Genomic DNA, 23,831 nt, shown 5'->3' with positions numbered 1-23,831 from the left:
GGCTTTGCTGAACAGTCTCCACAAAAGAGGCTATCCAAAACTAATCCTCTCCAAAAAAACCTAAAAAGACAAAACTAATCCTCTTCTCTTAAAAACAGAGCACTTGACTCCATAAGATCTGCATCTGAAAATCACATTATCAGTAAAATACACAAGAAATGAAAGGTCTAATTTGCATCATACACTGGCCACTTTTTAGGTGTATGAGTCCTCTGACTGTCCAGAGGAAATCATTTTTATCCCTTTAGGTAAAATAATCCTTTTCCCATATTTATAAGTAAAACTAAAAGATATACTAATAAAGACTGATCTATCCCTTAATGAGGGTTGTAGCTTGGTCAGGAATGATTTAGAGAGTCTGAGAGTTATATTTGAAAGGAAAATATTACACTTAACAGTGACAATTCTGTGCTCAAAACTGTACAAATCCCTTTATATCCCTTTTCTCATTTAATTCACATCCTAGAAGCTAGGTACAGGTATTCATTACATCTCCAGATGTATAAATGAGAAACCTGGGACTTAAAAAGTTACAGTAACTTGAGCAAGGACACATAATGCTGACAAAACCAAAATTCTATCCTAAATGTACCTGATTCTAAACCATCATATCACACTTTGGGACTTTAAAATCTAGCATATCACTCTACAACTCTCTTTAAATTTTAGGGTAACCTCATAGTTTCTCTGTTCCCAAACTCAAACATCTATTTTTTTTTTTTTTGGTGGTATTGGGATTTGAACTTAGGTCCTCACACTTGTTAAGTGAGATGTTAAGTGTGCTCTACCACTTGAGCCACTCTACCAACCCTTTTTTTTTTTTTAGTTGGGTATTTTCACTCTGCCTCTGAAGTAGCTAGGATTACAGTTGTAAGCCACCAGCACCTAACCAAACATCTCCTTCTTGCATTACTCTAAATTTCACTATTTTCACTGAAAGAAAAAAAATCTTGGTAGAAAATTCACTGTACAGAGACCTGAGTTTTAGAATCCATGTCACAAGCTTTAGCACTTCAAGGTCCATAGGAAGTATTACAGTTTTCATAAACATGAGCCCCTTAAAAGGTTTTCATCCTTTGGTCCCCCAAATTACTTGATTACACTACATATAATGTATGCTCATGAATCATGAAAACTTGTTATAATATTTTTATAATAATGTGAATACAAAGAAATGCAATATCTATCAGAATATTGAACCCTGAATTTTTTATGTTATTTCACTTAGATATGGATTCTATTACATTCTCAGAAAACAGATATTTCTCTCTCTCTCTCTTTCTCTCTGGTGGGAATGGGATTTGAAGTCAGATTTCATGCATGCAAAGCAGGCACCTTACCACTTGAGCCATACCTCCAGTCTGTCTCTCTTTCTTATATATCCACTGCTCTTCTTCTCCTGTACACGTGTTTAGGTATTTGCTCACCTAAAACTTAACTATTCTTCATCTTCTGTATACATAAACAGACTTGATTATGAAAATGGAAAATTAATAAGACTGCTGAAAATATTCCAAGATTGGGGGAGAGGGAGATAAAGGAGAATGATGGAGGTGGTGAATTTAACTAATATATTATAAATACTTTTGTAAATATCACAATGTACCTCAAGTACAACAATAACATGATAAAAAAAGACTTAAAGTTGATTTTAAATATAGAGTCCAACAATTAGTATTGAAAAAATATAATATTTCTCATTCTCCATAGTGTGATCTTAAATGTGATTTTAGCACTAAAAATAGATGGCTCAGACTGGTAGAGTGGCTCAAGTGGTAGAGCACCTGCCTGCCTACCAATCATGAGGTCCTGACTGCAAAGCCCAGTATTGCCAAAAAGAAAAAAAAAAAAAACTGAAAAAAAATTCATGACACAAAAACAATAAACAATAACCTACAGTGTATGAAAATTTTAGTTAGTGGCCTGTGACCTCAAGTCAAATGATTTTCTTTTTAATTTCAGGATAACCTTTAAAAAAATACTTAAGATTCTTGAGGTAAAACTGGCAACTGCTTCTCTTTGACTCCTACAAGTTCTACTAAAAGTGTGATCAAGTAAAACTGAGATGTTTCCATGGAATTGAAGCTGTCTTCTGACTTTTATCTACTCCTTTATCCATCTGGCCAGAGATGAGGTTAAGGGAGCCATCTGGTAGGCAAATTTGGGAAGATTAAGTTGAGATGCATACCTCTATCCAATTCTTCTTTCTTTAGGTAGCAAATATATACAAGTTTCCTTAATGGGTTATACAGAAAAGAATTCTTGCCGTCTAAACTCTTAATAAAATATGCCATGAATAATATACAATATACGCAAAAGAAAAAAACCCAAAATTTTGAAACAAGGCTTGAATTACATTAGCTTCACACAAATCTAAGTGCCATAATCAGGTTAGTTTTCCAATAAGGTCAAAAGTATAAAAAGGAACATAAACTTCATATTGAATAGTTGATAGTGAGACATAAATTCAAACTTATAACCACCACAATTTGCATTAGATATTGAAAGTAAATTGGAAAATGGCAAACAAATAGCCAGTTAGAGACACAGCACATATATTTTAGTTCAGTTAGGTACTTTAGTTTAGTTATATTTTAGTAACTGATCCATGAGCAATTAGTGGGTCATAAAATAAGAAAGCTCAATAAAGTAATCATAACCCCACATGTTTATTTAGTCCTGAGACTTAAATGGTGGACCTTTGTACCCACCCTTGCCCAGAGACGGTGCTTCGTTGCACACACTCACAAACACACATGAACATACTTAGGCTCGTGTTTTCTCTTAATTGTTTTATAGACTCACACACATGTGTTCATGGGACAACATCTATAATGCTTGCGATGATATTTCCTTTAATAAATAACAAAGAAGTATCATCTGATTTCCTTTTTAAATTAAATAAATTAAGGTATGACTTAAAACAAATTTATGGTAAATGAAGGCTATGCTTCTTCCACAGCAAAGTAAATGTTTTACACACTTCAAAATATTTTTTGAAAAACCCACAAAAGTAGATTAATGCCACATCATTGATTAAAACTGCTATTTCACTCAATCTCCAACTTAAAGAAAAGTTTCTTAACCCTGTCATTCTTTAAAATGTCTATTGTCTACACTCATCCTTCCCATCCCTGGTTGTAATTGCTTGATTTTAAGAGTAAGAGAATCTCTTCCTTGCAAAGTAGTGTCTTCAGGACATTGATGCCTTCCTTCGATTCACTTCTAGTCTGTGTCTAGTCATCTATTCACTATTTCTTGGCAGACCACAAAGATTTTTACCTCTTCCTCCCAACAAAAACTTCTCTTATTTTTTTTTATTTTTATCTCAGCAGCTCTGAGAAATTATTTGCAATTTGATCTCCATTTCATCATCACAGACTCACAGATGAGAATGAGGTTTTTAACTTCATTCTGCAGTAACCATAACCAAGACATTGGTTTTCTCTACCAGTTGCCCCTTGTTCAGGCCACAACTTCCTTATTTTGAGCTGCCTCTTTTGTATAGTTCTCTGTCTGATCTCCCCAATTCCAGTCCAATGTACCTATACTGGTCAGATTAATTTTTCTAATCTTCCTAACAACAGTTTCATTATATCTTCTTAATATAGAGGATGGAGACAATGGGAACCTGAAAATAACTCCCAAAAATTCCTCATTAGCTAAAAGACTGAGTGATTCTTCTCCTGGATAGAATTTAACTTGATTTCACTATTCTCTTCACCTCTGATTTGGCAAAATTAGTAAACTTCACATGCCTGCCTCAAACTATCTTTCACTTTGCCTAAAGTAATAATTTTCAAATGTTTTAACCATGTGTATAATTTAAATAGTGGCCAAGTATACAGATAAGTGTATTTATTCATATGTGTTTTGTTTATGTTTGTATCACATAGCACTGAACAATCTTCATAATATAATGACACTCTTTTATTTATCTAATTATTTATTTTGTGGGACTGGGGTTTGAACAGAGTACATGCAAATCAGGCATGCTTGTTTGAGCCACAACTCCAGCCCTATAATGACATTTTTAATTTTTCATCTGTAAGTCATGATCCCTGAGTTCATTTCATTGATCAATAATGACAAGCAAACTATAGTTTAAACACTCATCCAGATTTTCTAAATCCTTGACTTTTTTCCTTAGTTCAATTATATATCTCATTTAACCACTCACTTAATTCAAAAAACATTTTATAATCTCTGTATTGAAAGACAGACACAACTGTGTGTGCTGGGAATAAGCTGACCATGAGCACAGCAAGCAAGGCGCTGCCCTGTGATCATCCTGCTCCTCACAAAGTTTTTATCTGTTCCACTCATCTCATAGCTATATCATGCTACTTTCCCTTTCCTCATTTTAATACGTAAGTTGCATTACACAAATAGAGTATAATACCCTTCAAGAGAGAAGTCTTAATTATCCATATTTGCATTTTGTACCTTCACTTACTATAACAGAATAAAGGCAAAAACAAACAACAACAACAAAACTGAGCTCTAGTCTTAGCTCTCTACTCACCAGTTTTGCAAGCTTCGGCAGGCAAATCACTCAACTTCTCTCAAACTCAGTGTCCTCATCTGTAGAATGAAAGGGGTGGCTACATTAGTAGTTTTTAAACTTGACTATACAAAGTTTTCAGGATTCAGTGTTGGTTCTAAAACATGACAGGAAAGAGTCTTCCCTCAAATGGAAGAGGAAGTCCTTAAACCCCTATTTTCTGCCTTAACTGAAACCCATACATTTTGTTTTAATGAACAAAATCTCAATGGTAAATACTTACAAAACTATTAAATCCAGGGCTGGAGGTATGACTCAAGCAGTAGAGTGCCTGCCCAGCAAGCACAAAACCCTGAGTTCAAACCCTAGCACTACGAAAAAAATTTATTAAATTCCAAGATTCTTCAATTATGTTCCTCACCTTCTCTGCCACACAATTTCAGGATAAAAATAAGAAAGCAGAAAGAAAAGAGGCAGAGTAGAAGAGAGGACAAAAGGGGAGAAGGAAGGGAAAATACTTTCAAAGGATACTACTATGTGTTAACACCTGTGTTGGTGGAATGACTCAAGTGGTAGAGAACCTGCATAGTAAGAGTGAGGTCCTGAGTTCAAACCCTAGTACTACCAAAAAAAACAACAACAACAAAAAAGACTTGTGCTAAAATTAGCACATATGTTATTTTTTAACAACTGTGAAAAATAGATATTATTATTCTCATTTCACACATAGGAAAATGAAGCTCAGAAAGGTTAAATAATTTACTCAAGTACTATAATTAAGAAGTAATTATGGGTGCTGGCAGCTCACAACTGTGGTCCCAGCTACTCAGGATGCAGAAATCAGGAAGATCACAGTTTGAAGCCAGCCCTGGGCAAATAGTTCATGAGACCCTATCAAAAATACCCAATACAAAAACTGGTGTAGAGGCTCAAGTAGTCTACTGTCTAGCAGGCATAAGGCCCTGAGTTCAACCCACAGTAATGTTAAAAAAAAAAAAAGAAGTAGCGATACCAAGATCTGTTCTAGCAACCCAAGTTGCCCTTAAAAGACGCTAACATGGACATTATATTTCCCCTTTTCATGGTTCCCATACTTTACCCAACTTAATCCTCACAACTTTCAGCATTTTTATAGCACCAACTGGGAAAACAAGGTTCAGAGAAGTGAATAAAAGTGGTCTCCCCAACATCAAAGTAATTCAGTGAGACAAGGATGGAATAAAATACCTGCTTATATATTCTATACTCTTTCCACACAAAACTGTCTCTTTTAAAAGAAAGAAAAAAAAAGAAACGAACAAAAAATAAAATAAAGAAAGTGAAATAGGGAAATGATAAGAGCGAAGGTAGGGGCAGATTGGAGAATTGTAAGAATTCCACTGCTTACTTCAGAGGGCTATTGAGTTAAAGGAGATAATTTAATGGAAAGCACCTTGAAAAATCTGAAACTCTACCACCATAAGACATTATGACTAACTATTTAAACACTGAGCACTGAAGACGAAATTTTATATTTTTGTAAAATTCCATACCATAATTGCGTATATGAAGAGCCAAATAATGAAGTAATTGCTTAGACACCAGCAGAAACTGATGGAAAAGGAGGACAACCTGACACTCTGGAGATTGTGACATAAGAGTTGGTAGCATATGCCCATGATATACAGTCTCCACTGGCAGTAGAATAATTCAAATTTTCAATTTTTCTTGGACTTCATCACATACTCAATCAAAAGTATGAAAGTCAGTATTTTAATGTCCTTGCACAGAGTGAAAAATAATAGTATGCTCCGCTACCTGAACTCTTACAGCATTTTTTATTTTGATTGTCTTCCCATTACACTGAAAGATCGTCAGGATTTTATCAGGAAGATCACCCAAACAAGCTAGGACATTATTAAGGTTCCAGCAGTGCTGCAAGTCACTGAATATATGAGTGATTAAAAGCCATACAGTTGTGACAAGGACCATGAGGAGATCAGACAAAGAAGTTACATGCCTTTAAAAGAAGGAGAAAAAGAGAGTGATTTAACCCTTTGTATCTCTTTCCAGTGCAAAAGCTATAGCATTATTTGATCAATATTTAAAATCTTTGTGACTGAATTCCTTTTAGCAAATAATTTACAAAGATCAAAACAAGATTAATACAGAATTATAGCATACCTATAGCTGTGACACAGTAATAGGATTTAGACAATGATATTTAATATAATAAGAAGCCCTGATATTAGTAAAATACTACCTATTTTATAATTTCATTGACTGTAGTTATACTTTCTTGGTTCATTGAATTACTCTGGACTTAGAAATATAGTCCCATTTCATTTAGCATTCATAATCTATTAATTAAATGCCTTCTATTCACTGGGCAATGGCACAGGGCACTAGAAACAGGGTACTAAGCAAAGATACTCCCGGGAGGAATGCAGCATCTAGAGTAAGGAAAAAAGCAGTGAAATTAATTTCTACAATAGAATATACTTGAAAAAATACCTATGCAATACTGATATATAAAGAAATCATCCCTGCAAAGCAAACAAATATATCCTAGGCTCTGGCAGCCTGCAATCCCAGCTACTCAGGAGGCAGAGATCACGATGATCACGGTTCAAAGCCAGCCTGAGCAAATAGTTTGTTAAACCCTATCTCAAAAATACCCATCACAAAAAATGGCCAGCGGAGTGGCTCAAGTGGTAAGAGTGCCTAGCTACCAAGTGTGAGGTCCTCAGTTCAAACCCCAGTGCCACCAAAAAATAAAATAAAATAAAGCGAGCATGCATATCATGACATGTTAACTGTATTCCCTTAAAAAAGACGAAAACAGTGATTACTGCAGATGTTAATTTCTCCTGGGTACTTTACATGTCATCCTAATTTAATAAGAATCTTTTAATATTTTACTTTTAGAGTCACAAATAAAAAACTCATGAAATAAATTCCTTTTTCTGTTGTTGCTGTTGTGCTGGAGATCAAACCCAGAGCCTCAAGCATCCTAGACAGGTGCTCTACCATACCCAGCTGCCATGAAATAAGTTCTTTAAGGAGTTGTGGGGCAGAATGCTGTGAGGAGCCCCAGGAAAAGTCCATTGACTTTGTGTAAGAATAAGGAAAGGCCTGAGAGCAAAGATTAACACCTGACCTGGTCCTGGAAGTTAAGACTGATTTGCTGAGTGTAGAAAACAGTGGATGGTACTTAGGGTAATAAGTAAATCATCTAACGAGGAAGTTTTGAATTCAATGTTTCATATAGTCCGAGTGGTACATAAGAGAGAGAAGACAGAAGTTGGAGGTTCCCCAGGGGAGAGAACAGTGGTGCCAAGCTATATAAGCTTTCAGTTGCCATCCAATGACATTCGAGGTTTGTCCTGTAGTCAGTGGAAAGCCAGGGCCACTGACATGGAACACTCTTGGATTTGTTTTTGAAATAAAATGTTTCTGGCTCCAGGGTTTTGTGAGGTAAAAGTTGATTAATAATGAACATTTTCAATGGAATACAAATTGAGAGAGAGAATTTGAAAGGAATGTTGACTTGACACTGACAGAATCTGTTCATTAATTTGGTGTAGGGATGAGAAAGAAGAAAAATTTGAGGATAACTCTGGGAGATATGATAATGGGAACAAAAAAGAGCAGCAGGTTTGGAGTAAACAAAGAATCAATAAGACAACTGGTCCATATTGAGAACCAGGTGCCTGCAGAATATTCGATGGGCAGTTTGAAACACAAGGCTGATACTAAGAGAAAGATAAGCTCTTTCCTTCTGTTTAACACCCCTACCACAGCGACGTAATCAACAACAAAGCGTGAGCAAGTGAATGAGTAACCTTTTTTATTTAACAAGTACAACTCCTTAAAAACATAGGAGGAAGTTTCTGATAATGACAAAACAAACAAAAAAAATCATATATATATAGAAAATGCATCTATATTCATGCATTTTCTGATAAAAATTATATTGTCCCAATTATTTAGTTCCGTGTTCTGGGATTATATGCCCACACCTGTGCTACGTAACTTTATAGTGCTTCACGCTGTGGGTGGAGTGTACTTCCCCGTCCCACTGCTGTTGGGCTTGGACATGAAGCTGCTTTGACTAATGGAATGTCAGCAAGTGTGATGTAATCATGTGCATGATTTGGCATAACCTTTTGTGCAACTGTGATCTAGCCCCAAAAGAATTTGCCAATGTCTTTACTGTTTCGCTGGCTTGCAACTCAGACTTGAAACCCAATAAGAAGCCTACAGTATAACTTTGATCCAGAAGAGCCTAGCTTAGATCAACCAAATTACAGACCTGTGAATATAAAAATAAATGAAACACAATGAAACACTGAGAGTTTTGTGTCCTTTTTGTTATACAGCATTATTGTAGGAATTGCTGACTTATACAGCTTTTCTTGAGACAAGGGCAACAGTTTTCGGGTTTTTTTTTTTTTTCCTCAAGACCATTTTCCATAAAAACATCATCCACTCAGCTTACTTTCAAGATTACAGGTCATAACAAGGGTACATATTGGGAAGGAATTATTAATGAATAAATGGCACAGGGAAAATCGAAAAAAACAATGACCACTCAAATAGTTTTAGCATTGGAACAAAATATATTTTATTTTGATTTTCAATTCATAAAATGTACATAAACTAGAAGATGCAGGTTAATGTAGAGTTCTAAAAAAATTCCTAAGTAAAGAAAAAACAAAGAAGGATAGGGCTGGGGGTGTTGCTTAGTGATGGAGTGCTTGTCTGTTATGCATGAGGTCTTGGGTTCCACCCCAGCACCACAGTATATCAAGAATTAAGTGGAGGAAAGAGTGCAAGAGAATGGAAAAGTAGGTGAAATCTTAAAATGTTTTTACCTTATACTACCATTTCCTGCTCAGGCATCTATTCCAAAGACATAATTATCAATAGGAAAAAAGATATTATCATATATGTATATATGGTAACATTATTTATAACAGGAAAAGGAACCAACCTATGGCAGTGGTTCTGAAATCTAGCACGAATATAAATCATCAAGAACATCTGCTACAGAATCTAGTTTTTTTGGTTTTGGTTTGGTTTGGTTTTGGGTTTTGTGGTGCTGGGAATTGAACATTCTAGGAAAGCTCTCTACCACTGAGCTACATCCCTAGCCCAGGAGTCTGAATTTTAACAGTGCACAGAAGTGGATCTAACGGAAGTAAATGAAAATGATCTGGAAATGATATTTCAAAAAATACAGATTGTTGGTGTCTAAAAGAAAGAAGGGAAAATGAGGACAACTAAAAAAATTGTGATCTCAGTGTACTGCTTCTTTGTAGCCCCACTGGAAATCAGTCAAATACCAAAATCCCAGTTACAAAAGACAACGTGACCATCTGCTCTATTTTTGGACGTCTGGAAAATTCTGGTGGAGACTCTGTTAAACTTGCATTCTACCCTAATCCAACTAGAGATTAGAAGATAAGGTTTATCTCCCTACACAATGCTTCATTCACTTTCCTCCCCCAGCATGTGCTCCTGTTCTTCCTATTTGTAACTGTCTCATGAACCTCTTCACACTCTGCAATTGAACCTAGTAGTTATGATTCAAATACTGACTCCTGATGTTTCCTGCATGTACTTCAGAGACCATCACTACCTGGTACCCCATGGTCTAAAGGGGAGGAGTTGGTGGGAGGTAACAACGGTTAATATTTCAAACTGCTAATCTACAACCTGATGGACTCTAAAAAGTCAAGGAAATAACCGATAGACAAAATTACATGGACTTAAAGAAACTGAGGATCACATCCAAGAAATAAGATGAAGGAATTTCTAGGATGACCCTCCACTGCACGATTAGAAGGAAGAGGGATCGGATATGTAGAGCACCATGAGGAAGCATCCAGGAGGAAAATCTGACACAACATAAGACTGTGGGCACAAAAAAAGCTAAGGAAAAAATTAGTTCAGGAAACAAACAAAAAAGACATATTTGAAATTTCAGGATTAAAACAAATCTGGATGAAAATATCGTGATCAAATAAACCACACAAAAGAAATTTGAAAATATTTTCTATAAAGCAATTACAAATTTAAAGTAAAGATAAATTTGGAATTTCAAGCCATTGAGTTAAAATCAAAAGAAGAAAAATGAAATGAAAGAGAACACACTGGAACTCAGTGACCTTTTCCTCACCCATGTTCTGTTTCCTGAGAGTAAACCTGCTTCAAACAGTACAGCACACTATATGACTCAGCACTGGACAATAACACTGTTTACACATTTCCAATTTTCAAGTCAATATATTAAAAAAACAATTAGTGGTGGTTAGATGAAAATCGTAAATACAAACACACTTTTAGCTGAACAAAAACAAGCCACTATGGAAAGGAAAAGTTGAGGAAATGAGGAGTATTACCTAAGAAGTGAAGAGTATGGATTTTTTTAATTAAAAAAAAATGAACTTTGGGGCTGGTGGAGTAGCTCAAGTGGTAAAGCACCTACGTAGCAAGCATGAAGCCTTGAGTTCAAACCCTAGTACCACCAAAACAAAAAAAATAAAATAAAATTTTAACTGTATTCTAAGTTATAACAGTAATCAGAAGAACAACACTAGAAAATGTAAATGTCATAGATTGAAAGGATAAGGTAAGCTGGATAAACACTCAAATTTCACATCAGGAGTCAATGGTGTTATTTTAAAGTGGATGAGCATATGGTCAGGGATTATACAGTAATATTCCAAAGAAAAAGAATTAGAAAACAAAAGTCGACAAGTGCCTCTAAGAATGGAATCAGAGTGAGGGAAGGATGAAGCAGAGATGGTATTTTGTATCATAACTTTCTATAAAATGAAATTGTGATTATTTTTAAAGTGACTTTTAAAAGACTGATTGATGCAAGATTCACTTTTCATAAAGTGACTAATACACTTACAATATTAAAAATCAATACATACAACTATGTAAAAAATTCAGTACCTAAAACAGAATGAGGACAAGCCTTCAGCACGCTAATGGATCCATTCAAAATGCCTACATTTAAGAGTTAGTCTAGGGAAAAAAATGAACAATGCAGACATTGCATACTAGAGGGGAAAAAAAGAAAGAATGTTGAGCAGCAGAATATTATTTGTTAAATAAAAATAAGACCTACGCTTTGCATGTTTAAAAAATATTTACAAGTTTAGTTATCAGACTTTACTTATAATATCTGAGTGCAGTATATATTGTTTTGTTTGCTTTTTAAAACTTTGTTATTTTGGCTGGCGGAGTGGCTCAATCAGTAAAAGCACCTGCCTAGCAAGCATTTAGTTCAAATCCCAGTGCTGCCAAAAATAAAAAAAATCTGAAACTTTGTTATTTTGTAAAAAATGAAGGAGTAGAAATAAGTATTTATTGAATATCTCTCAACCAAATGTTTAAGTATGTTCCCATTTGGTGTGGAAAATAAAATCTGATACTACTCACTAATACATCAACTGGAAAGAGATTGCACTGAGAGATTTATCTGGGGTAATATAGTAAGTAAATGATGGGTCAATAATTTTTCTGAATTCAAAGCTACTCTATATTACTATAATCATTTTAGTGACCATTAACCCTAGTGATTATATTTTTAGTCTGCTAAATTGTAATATCAAATATTAATATTAAAATGTATGCACAACTGTACTATGCCTACCCAGACCTTTAGCTTCTGAATGGTTGAGTAATGGCTCTAAAAGATGTCCGGTGCTAGTGACTCACACCTGTAATCTTAGCTACTTGGGAGGCTGAGATCAGGAGGATGGAGGTTTGAGGCTAGCCCAGGCAAATATTTCATGAAACCCCCATCTCCAAAATAACCAGAATAAACTGGACTGGAGGTATGGCACAAGCAGTGAAGTGCCTGCTTCCCAAGTGCAAAACCCTGAGTTCAAACCCCAGTTCCACCAAAAAAACAAAAAAGATGTTTTAAGGCCTAGAATTTGCAGATATGATGAAAGACCTTAAAATAGATCTTTTGGGTGTGCCTGTTATAATGATAAGGGTCCTTAAAAGATGAAAGAGATGAAGAGTAAGAGAAGTAAATGAGATGACAGCAAATGAGATTGGGTTGATGAAATTGTTGGCTTGGAAGATAGAAGAAGGGGCCAAGGAATAGAGGGAAGAATGGCGGAAGGCCCGGGAAGGGTAGAAAAAGAAAAGGAAAAGGATTTTCTCACAGTCTCCAAAGGAAGGCAGCCCTGCTGACACCTCACTTTTGGCTCAAGGAGACTCCTTTGGACTCCTGACCTCCAGAGGTATAAAATAATGAATTTATGTGATTTCAAGACACTAAATTGTGCAGTAATTTCTTACAGTAGAAATAGGAAACCAATACAAAATGGTCCTCAGATTTAGAAAGACCTAAGCCTGTCTTATCTCTGCTGTGTGATTCTGGGCAAGGTTCTTAACCTCTGTAAGTCTCTGTTTCTTATCTGCAAAGTTGAAACCATAAAAAAAAACATCTATTCACACACATGTGGTGATCATTAACCTACTATCAGAACTCATTAAAAGGTAGATATTACTCTGAAGTCCTACAATACCTAAAATATAAATAAAATCTTCTGGATAAAATTGTAAAGATTATTTTTTGCTTCCAAATGCTCAAAAGTTAGCTAGCTAGTGATTCTTCATAACATATTGGCTATGAGCTGAAATATGAAGGGGGAAAACTGTTCCAATATTGAAACCACTTCATGATTTGAGCTCATTCACTCCACTCCTTTAATATCTAGCCTCTTTGGGGAAGAAGCAATATCCTTGACTGGCTATAAATTTATGAGTGTAGTTGCTTTTATGGCTCTGAATGTAATAGAACCTAAGTAAATACTGATAAGTTCTCTATTCTTCTGAGAAGTTTCCTCCCACATAATATTGTCCTATCATTGGAAATCCCCACAGTTTTGATAAGAATGAAGGCAAGAACTCTTTTATATATAACACTTGTCAATTAGAATCAGAACAGCATTCATCATTTTAGTTGGAAAATCTATGTCTTTTTCTTTTTTCTTTTTTTTAACTCCCACTTGAAGTATGTATAATGAAATTTCACCCTTATTGTCTTTGAGCACCTTCAGCTGGTTTGGGAGGTTAATGTTGACTTTCAAGTTTATGTTTTCCAAACATCTTTTAACATGGTTTGCATTTGTAGATTAAATGGTAAAGTGAATTAAAAGAAGTATTTTCTATCACCACAGTGTTCCCACGTAAATAGACCTGAAATAGAACTGAAACTCGTGTTCATCTTTTCAGTACAGAGAGAACTACTGTCTTTATTACCTAGGCCTGCAGGGAACTGTATTAACTCTTTCAAACCACTTAGGTGCTACTCGTTTTCAGGAACTCTATGTGTGCATGATTTTTAAAGTTTTGGTTGTTTTTTTCAGAAGTTATATTGTTTTAAGCTTTCTATATACAGGATAATTAATTAATCCATGAGGCCTCACAACTGGCCAAGGTCTCACAAACACCATGATCACTCTACAAGTGTAAAATATGACCAAAAAAAAAAAAAAAAAACGATGAGTTACTACGTAACATCCCCTGACATCTTATATGGATATTTGTTTTAGTATATAAATTACTTTTACACACAACCTATGTTACTTGAATAACAGCTCAAGTTTTTCTAGATGGTTTCTATTGTGAAGACAAGTGCTTGTCCATGCTGTCATGACACCATCAACGTCTGGTTACATCGATGATAGGAGGGATGAATAAACCTGTATGATTAAATGCTTACATGAAGCATTTCCAAAATGTTCCATATGTATGAATTAGTTCTTTGTGTCATTCTTCATATGAGAACACAGTAGAGTTTATTCTTCTTTACTAATACAGAGCCAAAGTATACAGGCTATTTATTTACCTATTAGTTTATTTATTTGTGGTACTAGGGATTGAACTCAGAGCTTCAAACTAGCCAAGCAGGCTATCTATGTTTTGGGTCACTCCACCAGCCCTTTTATGTGTTGGGTATTTGCAAGATAGGATCTCAAGAACTATTTGCTGGGGCTGGCTTCAATCCATAATCTTTCTAATCTCTGCCTCCTAAAGTAGCTAGGATTATAGGTGTGGCCACCAACACCAAGCATTGAGATCACTTATTAACACCACTATACAAGCAGTATTATGGAGTCAAGAGTAGAATAAATCTTTACTTTTCCAGAATCTTATCACCCAGCAAGCAAATCAACTATCACTTTTTTCTTCATTTTCCTATTGATTTCCTAATAATATTGTATATACTTTTTTAGCATAGAAAAATCAGAAGGGTTTTGTTTCTATCTGAGACAAATTTAGGTGTAAGTTTAAAATTCTGCACATATTCTTGCCAGGCTGCAATGATCTCTCTTTCTTAGGAGTCATGACACTTTATGACTATTATACTGACTATGGATGTAGTCATATACTGCTTTGAGACATGCGTGCATTTTATTCAATTTTCTATATGTATCATTTACCTAGCTAGTAGGAAGCTCTTTCCTATTAGAGAATAAAATATAATCCTATCCTGCTTTGAATGGTGAGATAGATAGATCAATGAAAGAGAAAAAGAAAGAGAGAGAGGTGAGGAGGAGAGAATTTTGCTGAATGAATGTAGTCACTGAATAAAAAAATACGTTGGAAAACATAATGTCTAAGATTTTAGAATGTTGTATTTGAAATATAATTACAAGAGTTTCTTTCATAATTGTTATGATTTGACATAAAGACCATTATTGTTCCTTAAAAATACACATTTAAGGATAACCAAATGTTAATCTTAATGTTGGTTTATTAACCAAATGTTAATCTTAATGTATTAAATGTTAATAATAATATTATTATTTTCTCTAATTTTCACTTTCTATTTAGAAAGCAATCATGAGGTAAAAACTGTCCTTAACTTTGACCCAGATACAGTGCAGAAGCAACATGAACTCTGCCCCTGAATGCCAACCTGTAAGTGAAGGTTATTGCTTCTTCCCACAAGGCTGTTGGTTCAACTCAATAAATGCACCACGTGTTCCAGGCACTTAGGAAGCAAAGAAATTAAGATGATACAATTCCTTTCTCCCAGAAGCTTACAGGATGGGAGGGACAGTTTATCTTATTTTTTTTAAGTGCTCAAAGGTAGAACAGGTTTTTATTTGTTTGGTATTGTTGTTTGACTAAAAATCATCAAAATTTCATTCATGCTTCCTTTGGGAAAGCAAAGCCTTTTAAAATCAATTTGTATGTTTGCTCTCAGAGTCCTCCTCATTTTGGCGACTGTTCCCCTGTGATAAGCTGATAAAGTTTAGACCCTTAAATATAAGCAAACAAGGTTTCTTTTCTCTTGGTTATTTTCTTCCTTACCCATCTCCTTAATTGGGTTTTATGTTTTCCTGCCATCCTTAATCCAAGACATGGTTAAATCTGCCTTACTTATCTATATACATATTAACTCAGTGATTTTATATACAAAAGGAGCTATTAAATTTGTTTCTAATCCTAACCACCCCCTAGTGAGTGGATTAGTCTTCAAACATAATTTAATAAGAAGCTATAATTTCTTCAAAATTAGCATCTTTCTCTATTTTTCCTGTACTACAAAAATACATTGCCTCAATTATATACATATATATACACACATATTATATATATGTTGATACATATATTATATATACAGATATATACATTATATTTATGTGTGTATATATGTGCATATAGTGATGCACATGTGTGTGCTTAAGTTATATCCATTCTTTCATTCTATATTGTTATGAACTCATTTTGATAATTCCTCAGGAATAGCAAATTTTTATTTTCTTCAAAATTCTACCAATTTATTGAGTAATGCTACCATGCTGTGACCCACCTACCTTTTCAGAGTTTTTCCCTGTAACACACACAGCACAAGATCCACCTAGTAGACTCTCTGGCCCCATGGAAATTATTATATCACCCTCAAATAATTCCTAAGAAAATCTAGAGTGGAATGCTACTAGACTCACATAGATTCAGATTTTAATTTTGGCTGTCCTACTTCCTGTCTCATTCTGGACCACTTCAGTTACTTCATATAAATGATGGTGCTAAAAAACATCTGTCTCCAGGTTGTATAGAGGGATAGGCATAAAGTGTGTAATGCATGATAGACACCAGCCTCCCTTATACCTTAAGGCCAAGACAGAGGACCATATAGCTACCTGACAAATCAAGGTATTACCTCAGTATGCCAAGTAAGTAGCAAGAAGCTGGGACATTAACACACACTCATCTCCTCACTTTTTTCTTAGATTAAAGGGATGTTAATCTAACATTAAAAAAATGAGCAGTGTTATTTTTCATCATGATAATTGGTATACAGAGGTAAATTCTCTCGCAGGCTTGCAAACCCACCCATAGCTATAATATTGAAACTTAGATGATGCTATGAATACTTCAGATGAATGATAAAACTCTGAACTAATTAGTCAATGGATCTATTCTGGATATATTAGAGACTTAAATTATGTAGTCAAAACATGAACTAGATAAGATACAAAATCAAGTATAAACTTGAAAAATAAATGACCAATGAAGCATAAAGAGACACATTTTTCAGAGAACTAAAATTTCAGAGAAAGAGAAAAGAGATTTCTAATAACAACATCTCAAGTATCCAAATCAGCAAGTGTATTTCCATAACTCTCTTTTTGCACTGTGTTTCATCTCAGGCCACATACTGTTTTCAAATACTTTAATTTTCATTCTTCATAGATAATCAATGTACTCAAGACTGACCCTTTTTTTTTATTTCTATCTGCAGTAATAATATAAATATGTTGAATTTTGAATGACAGAGTTAAGGTTTTATACTGAGAAAAAAATTTAAGATGTGCAGAAACTGAATATTTTACATATCTGAATCTCTGAATAAGTTTATAAAATTCTGTGTTCTTCTAAACAAAGAAGTCCTTGATTATACTTAGATATGGAGGAGTGTATTTTATAGCTCTCACAACAGCATGGCAATTATTTACAAATTGGAAAAGTTCATACAACTTGTGGCAACCAGTTTTGATTTAGTATACCTAATTCTAGAAAATTATCACTTTATTCATTTAAGAACTTTTTGCTTTGGTTTGGGTTGACTTGCTTTGGGGGGGTTTTTGTTTTTGCTTTTTTTGAGAGATTAGATCAAATCAGTCTTCAAATAGATGATGCAAACATTACAACTTCCAATATTTTTTAAAGCAGAAAGTAAGTTATAGAAGAAATTGTATTCATAGCACATCATGGTTGGATTTTCTTTTAATTTTTTTAACATCCTAGTGGAAAATATAGAGACAATTATCACTTCTATGAGTTGTTTCAGAGCTATTTCACAATTTCAGTGATACAAATATATCTTCAAAATCAACTGAAATAACTCATCAGCATAAATATCATCTAGCAGAAGATAACTTTTAATTACTTGACATGTGATTTTGCTTCACTTTAAGTTGAGTTATCCAGAAAATTACAGTTTTCCATATTCATGTACAAAAGGAAATGATTTAATTGTTCTCTGGAGCGAAGATTATCTATATACTATTCTGCATACTGATTGCCGTTGTTGGATATGTGTATAACTAAAGGTATACTTAATTTTTAATTACTCATTATGTCCTACTTGTCTAAAAGCAATGTGATTAAATAGCATTACTTCCTAGGTACCTCACATTGAAGCACTACGTGAATTTTTTTGTAAGTTTTGTTTCAAGACTACAGTTTGTGTTCTCAAAAAGAATATAAGAATTTGCTACTAACTTTTTAGTAAGTGAGGGTCCCAAAATCTTACAGTTAACATTTTATCACTATGAGGATTGATATACTTAATTTGGAAAATGAGTTATTCATTAGCTTTTGATGGGATATCTATATTTAAGGAACATGTTATTTACATGAAAGGAATGGGTGTGAGAGCAATAGATAATGGAGGGATGCAAGACCTGCATCTCACTTTTCATATACGAATGACAACCATTCCCTCCAAACTGCTAACAGGTATAATAATATATGTATATATCTAGGTAATGTGGGGGTTTTGTTATTGCTATTGTTTTCTTTTTATTTCTGAGACCAGTTCTCAAAAACAGACTAGTCTCAAATCCAGGGTTCTCCTGCCTCAGCCTGCCAAATGTTGGGATTACAGGTGTGTGACAACGTCCCCTGGCAGTAGTTTGATTCTTGCTAGTAGCCTTTTCTTATATAAGTCCTTTCATCCAGCCAGTCAAAAAAATAGGTTTAATGAAGCTATAGAGCAGTTACACTTCTCAGCACTAGATATAGTCCCTGCCCAATTGGACCTTTTGGTTGACAACTAGAGAGGCACTATGAATAAAATCACATTTACATATAGAGTGAGGGATGTAACACTGGTAGGTTGTTTATCTGGCATGTGTGAAGCTCTGGGTTTGACCTCCCCCAATAAAACTAAACCAAACAACAAAACAAAACACATATCAAACTGCCAGTGACCAAACAAGCTCTATACTTTGGTGCCCTATGTCACTTTTAACCTGTTCAAAAATCTATAGACAGTCAATGTGGATGAGAACTAAGAACTGAGTGAAGATAAAATTATAAAACTACAAAAAAAAAAAAACCCTGCCAATAACTACCAAGTGAAATGAAGAGAAATGAAGCAAAAGCACATTTTTATCTATTTTTGATAGGTTAATTAGAGAAGACCTCCCTAAGACTCTGACATTTCAAGAGAGAGGGACCAGAGGGCTTCTGCAGAAAACACAGTGAGTATAATACTGATTCAGCAACAACCTCTGAATCTTCTGAAAGCTTCAGGTAGGACAGTGTGATTTGACAGCAGAAGAGTAAGCAGCTGGAGATGAGCTATGTCAGTGACAAATGGCCTACAGTGTACCATTAGTGAACACCAACCATATGCCAGCTATTCCATTAATGCTGAGGGTAGTAAGAACCACATGTATGGAAGCCAGGTTTGATGATGTATATCCATCATCCTAGCACTTGGGAGGCTGAAGCAGGAGGATCATGAGTTTGAGGCCATCCTGCGTCCAAAAAAAAAAAAAAAAAATCACTTGTATTGAGTCTTTATTACTAAAAAGTGTAGTAAATATTTTATATTTAGTTAATCTTCAGTTTCAGTACCACTTATTTTAGTCAGCTTTGCCTTTAATAAAAAAAAAAAAACTAGCCTAACCTGGGTGACTTAAACAACATTAATATTATCAGTATTATTTCTCTCCATTCTGGAAGCTAGAAGTTTGAGATCAAGGTGCTACTATACTTAGGTTGCAGTGAGGACTCTCCTTCTGACTTGCAAACAACTGTCTTCTCGCTATGCCCTCCCTCACATACCTTGGGTGAGGGTGTAGGTAAGGATGGAGGCTGTAGAAAAAGAGAGAGAGAGAGATTCTTCCTCCTCTGAGGCCTGTACCACTAATTACCACCTACAGACCTCATCTCCAAATACCATTAGAGAAACCCAGCACATCGGAGATTAGAGTGTCAACATATGCATCTGGAAAAAACACTTTCAGTTCATAACACCAACACTATTTGAGCTGTATTATTTTCCTCATTTTCTAAAACAAAGCAAAAAATATTAGGATCAAAATGTGAAAGTGTTTGATGTCCCCACTGCAGAGGAGCTAATACAGTAACATTAAAATGACAGAGGTCAATTTGGGAAGGTGACCAGGAAGCAGTGAAGAGATCAGGTAGAGATGAATCAGTTCGGGTTGTAATACACTTGTGCATGGAAGCAATGCTAGGAATCTCTGTATAGCGATCCTTATGTCAACTAGCAAAAACGCTATGTCTTTTTTATTATTGCTTATGTCTTCTCTTCAACAAAATTAGAGAAAAGGGCAGAACAGGTTCTGCCTGGAAGCAAGGAGGTGAGGGGGAGAGGGAGGGGGAGGAGGGCAGGGGGTAGAAATGGCCCAAACAATGTATGCACATATGAATAAATGAATAAAAAAAAAAAGAAATATGAAATAACTTGTCCACAATGGAGGGAGACTAAGAATGCAATCCCAAGAGGACAAAACTATTGCTATTCTGCTTCTAACAAGAAACAAGACTGTTGAGGGACACCAGTGGCTCACACCTGTAATCCTAGCTACTTGGGAGACTGAGTTCAGGAGGATGGCATTTCAAGGCTAGCCTTGGCAAATAGTTCTCGAGACCCCCATCTCCAAAATAACCAGAGTAAAATGGATTGGAGGTATGGCTGAAGTGGTAGGGCACCTGCTTTGTGAGTGCGAAGCCCTGAGTTAAAACCCCAGTCCCAGCACACACCAAAAAAAAAAGGAAATAAGACTGTCCAAACCCTTCAGCACTAAAACTGGGGGTCTGCTTGTAAATATTAGAAAAACTTGGTATAGGGAACAAAAAGCAGATGCTGAGAAGGCCTAACTTTATTGCTACTCTGCTGGGTGATCTCGAGCACTCACTTAATCTCTTAAAATTAAATTGATGTAATCACTCATTTCCTCGCTAATTCATTGTAAGCACAATAATATAAGTGATTATATATTATAAGTACTGAAGGCCTAATATAAACCAGATAAGGTGCTCAAGAACCAAAATGAATTCCTCACTGAAGTGGAAAAGCAAATTTATCTCCTCCATGATAGCCCTTATTTTCAATATCCACCAGTGAAGAGTACAGGTTTACAGTCAGCAGTGTCTGGGTTAGAATGATGTCTCAAACGTTTAAGCTACTTAACACTAAGATCCCCTTTTGAAGCATGATGACAATAAATGTACCCAAATCTTGAGATTATACTAAAAGACATAAAATGTGTAATTTGTTTACCATAGTGTTGGGCACTTACCAATATTACAATGATTATTTGTTATTGTTAATGTTATAATTCATTAATTATTATTAATAATATATATGTATATACATATATATATATAACTTTTATTTGTCAATTAGAAACAAAATTTTTAAAGTTTTATTGGGCCATAAACATACCTATTTGTCTATAGCTGCTTTCATTCTACAACTGGAGAGTTGAACAATTGAAAAAGAAACATATGGACACCAATTTACTATCTGACTACATACAGAAAAAAGAAAATTTCAACTGCTATCCTCAGAAATAGCAAAGCAGAAATATGAAGGAATCTAAGTCCCTGAACAACACAAGAAACAAAATACCACACAACCTAGACTACAGACTTTGGAGTTATGGAGAACAAGTTATTTCATTTAAGCAACTTATTAGGGCTAGTTACAGCAGCATAACTTTCCTCCAAACTAATACACCAAGAAAGCTGAGTCTTTATGAATTTATATTATTTGGCTTTCTTTGAAGTTTTTCTTTTTTGGGACAGGGGAGGTGGGATTTTTTTTTTTCTGGTGGGACTGGGGTTTGAACTCAGTCCCACTTGCAAAGCAGGTATGCTCTACTGCTTGAGTCACTCCTCCAGTCCATTTTGCTCAGGTTTTCTGCAGGAGCTGGCCTTGAACCTGATCTCAGACTCCCAAGTAGTTAGGATTACTAGGCTTGAGTCACTGGTACCCAACTTCTTTGTCATTTTCAGTGAGGTTAAAGATCCTCATTTCTTCTTAATTTACAAAGTCTTCTGTATGTTAGAAATTTAAAACTATTTTTGTCTTTTTCAGTGGTAGGTCACTTGGGAGGGAGTGGACACAAGGAAATGGTGAATGAAGGTAAATATGCTGGAAGTATTTCTACTCATACATGAAAACAGAAGAATGAAACCTGTTGAAATTGTTCTAAGAAGGGATAGAAGGGAGGATGGAGAACGAAGGAGGGGGTAAATCTAACTAAGATATATTGTAAGCACATATGTAAATATCACAATGTACCCCCTGAACAACTACTATATGCTAATAAAATAAAAAGAAAACTTTTGCTCCAAAAAAACTATTTCTGTAATACACATGGGAATCTGTATCATTACATCCTTTTATAATTTTTTGCATTTCTTTTATATTTAAAAAGATTTCCTTACCCCAAATCAGATAATTTTATTTTTGCTTTAAATTTTCTTTATGTTCCACTAATAATTTCATTCTAAATAAAAATTCCAAAAAAATCCATCACTGTTTGTTGAACAGTTTCTCCATAGACGCATTAGAATAAAATTTGTAATCATGTATTCATACCTATACCATTTAATCATATATTAGAATGTTTTTAAGATTAAGATCTACTGTGCAGCTTTTATATGTGAAATTGCTATACTTGTTTCTCAAACCAGTATCATAGAGCCTTTGCTATAATAGTTTAGATTTCAATTAATGTCAGTGATAGTGAGGCAAACAACTCATTCATACTTACAGACTTAGAGGGAATGAATAGGAAATGCTTTTTAAAAATTTATTTTGTTAAATGACAAATATAAAATGAATTATAACTAATTTATCACAACTACAAAGAAAGAATGACATTCTGTGATGGATATTCATGGTGCATAATTAGGTGAAAAAAACCTCAGATGATAACATTATGTATACCACATATTCCCAATTTGAAAAATAAACCTGCAAATACATTAATTCTGTAGATATTACAGTAAGACCACAATAAACATTTTCATGTGGTAATATATAACCTATTACACTTTTAATATATTTTCTCACGTATTTACTACAATAATTGAGAGAAGTTACTAATGGTGCTGTTACTTTCACTTGAAGACTGGAAAACTGGATAGCGTAGTTCAGTGATTTAATTAAAATGATGTCGGTGTCTTAGCTCCTTTGAACTGCTACAACAAAATCCCATAACCTGGGCCATAAAAGTAAATAAATAAATAAAACTAAAACAAGGAAATGTACTTGACACAGTTCTGGAGGCTGAGAACTCCAAGATCAAAACACTGGCAAATGTGGTGTCTGAGGGGCCTTCTCTGGATTCCCAATGGTGCCTTCTCCTGGGGTGCTCACATACTGCAAGGGACTAGCTAGTTCTGCCTCTGTTAGAAGGAACCAGTTCCACTCAGGAGAGTGGAGCCCTCCAGACCTAAACATCCCTCTTGAGCTCTACTAGCCTACCACCATTGCCTTGGGGTTAGGATTCCTTCATAAAATTTTGGAGAAGAGAGCATTCAGATCAATCAGTAAGAGAGTCTATCAATCAGATACAGATTGAGGCTGCCTGACTTGATACCAGGCAGTCTTCTGAGCATCTGATCAGCTCCTGAATGTGGCCATCTTAATAGCTACATATATTATCCCAGAGCTCCTTAACAGCCAGTCACAGTGGGGATCAACAGAAGCCTTATACTGCAAGCCAGTATAGAACAATGGCCTCCTATCTTAGGCAGGTCTTGGGAATATTCATGTGCAGTAACTTTATATATATTTACATAC

At 34.9% G+C, this 23,831-nt stretch overlaps 1 protein-coding gene across 2 annotated transcripts in view; it reads right to left on the bottom strand.

The window, feature by feature from the left end:
• Hnf4g (hepatocyte nuclear factor 4 gamma) overlaps window positions 1-23,831 on the bottom strand; it is a 132,493-nt gene that overhangs the window by 80,135 nt on the left and 28,527 nt on the right. For both annotated transcript variants that reach the window (XM_074068738.1, XM_074068739.1), the window contains exon 2: window positions 4,526-4,584. The gene's annotated coding sequence lies outside the window, so the exon portion shown is untranslated. The remainder of the gene's footprint in view (window positions 1-4,525; window positions 4,585-23,831) is intronic.

This window comes from Castor canadensis, chromosome 3, assembly GCF_047511655.1.
Source record: "Castor canadensis chromosome 3, mCasCan1.hap1v2, whole genome shotgun sequence".
NCBI classification, from domain to species: Eukaryota; Metazoa; Chordata; class Mammalia; order Rodentia; family Castoridae; genus Castor; species Castor canadensis.
Note: the sequence above shows the minus strand (reverse complement) of the source record. Positions and strands in the feature narration are given on the sequence as shown.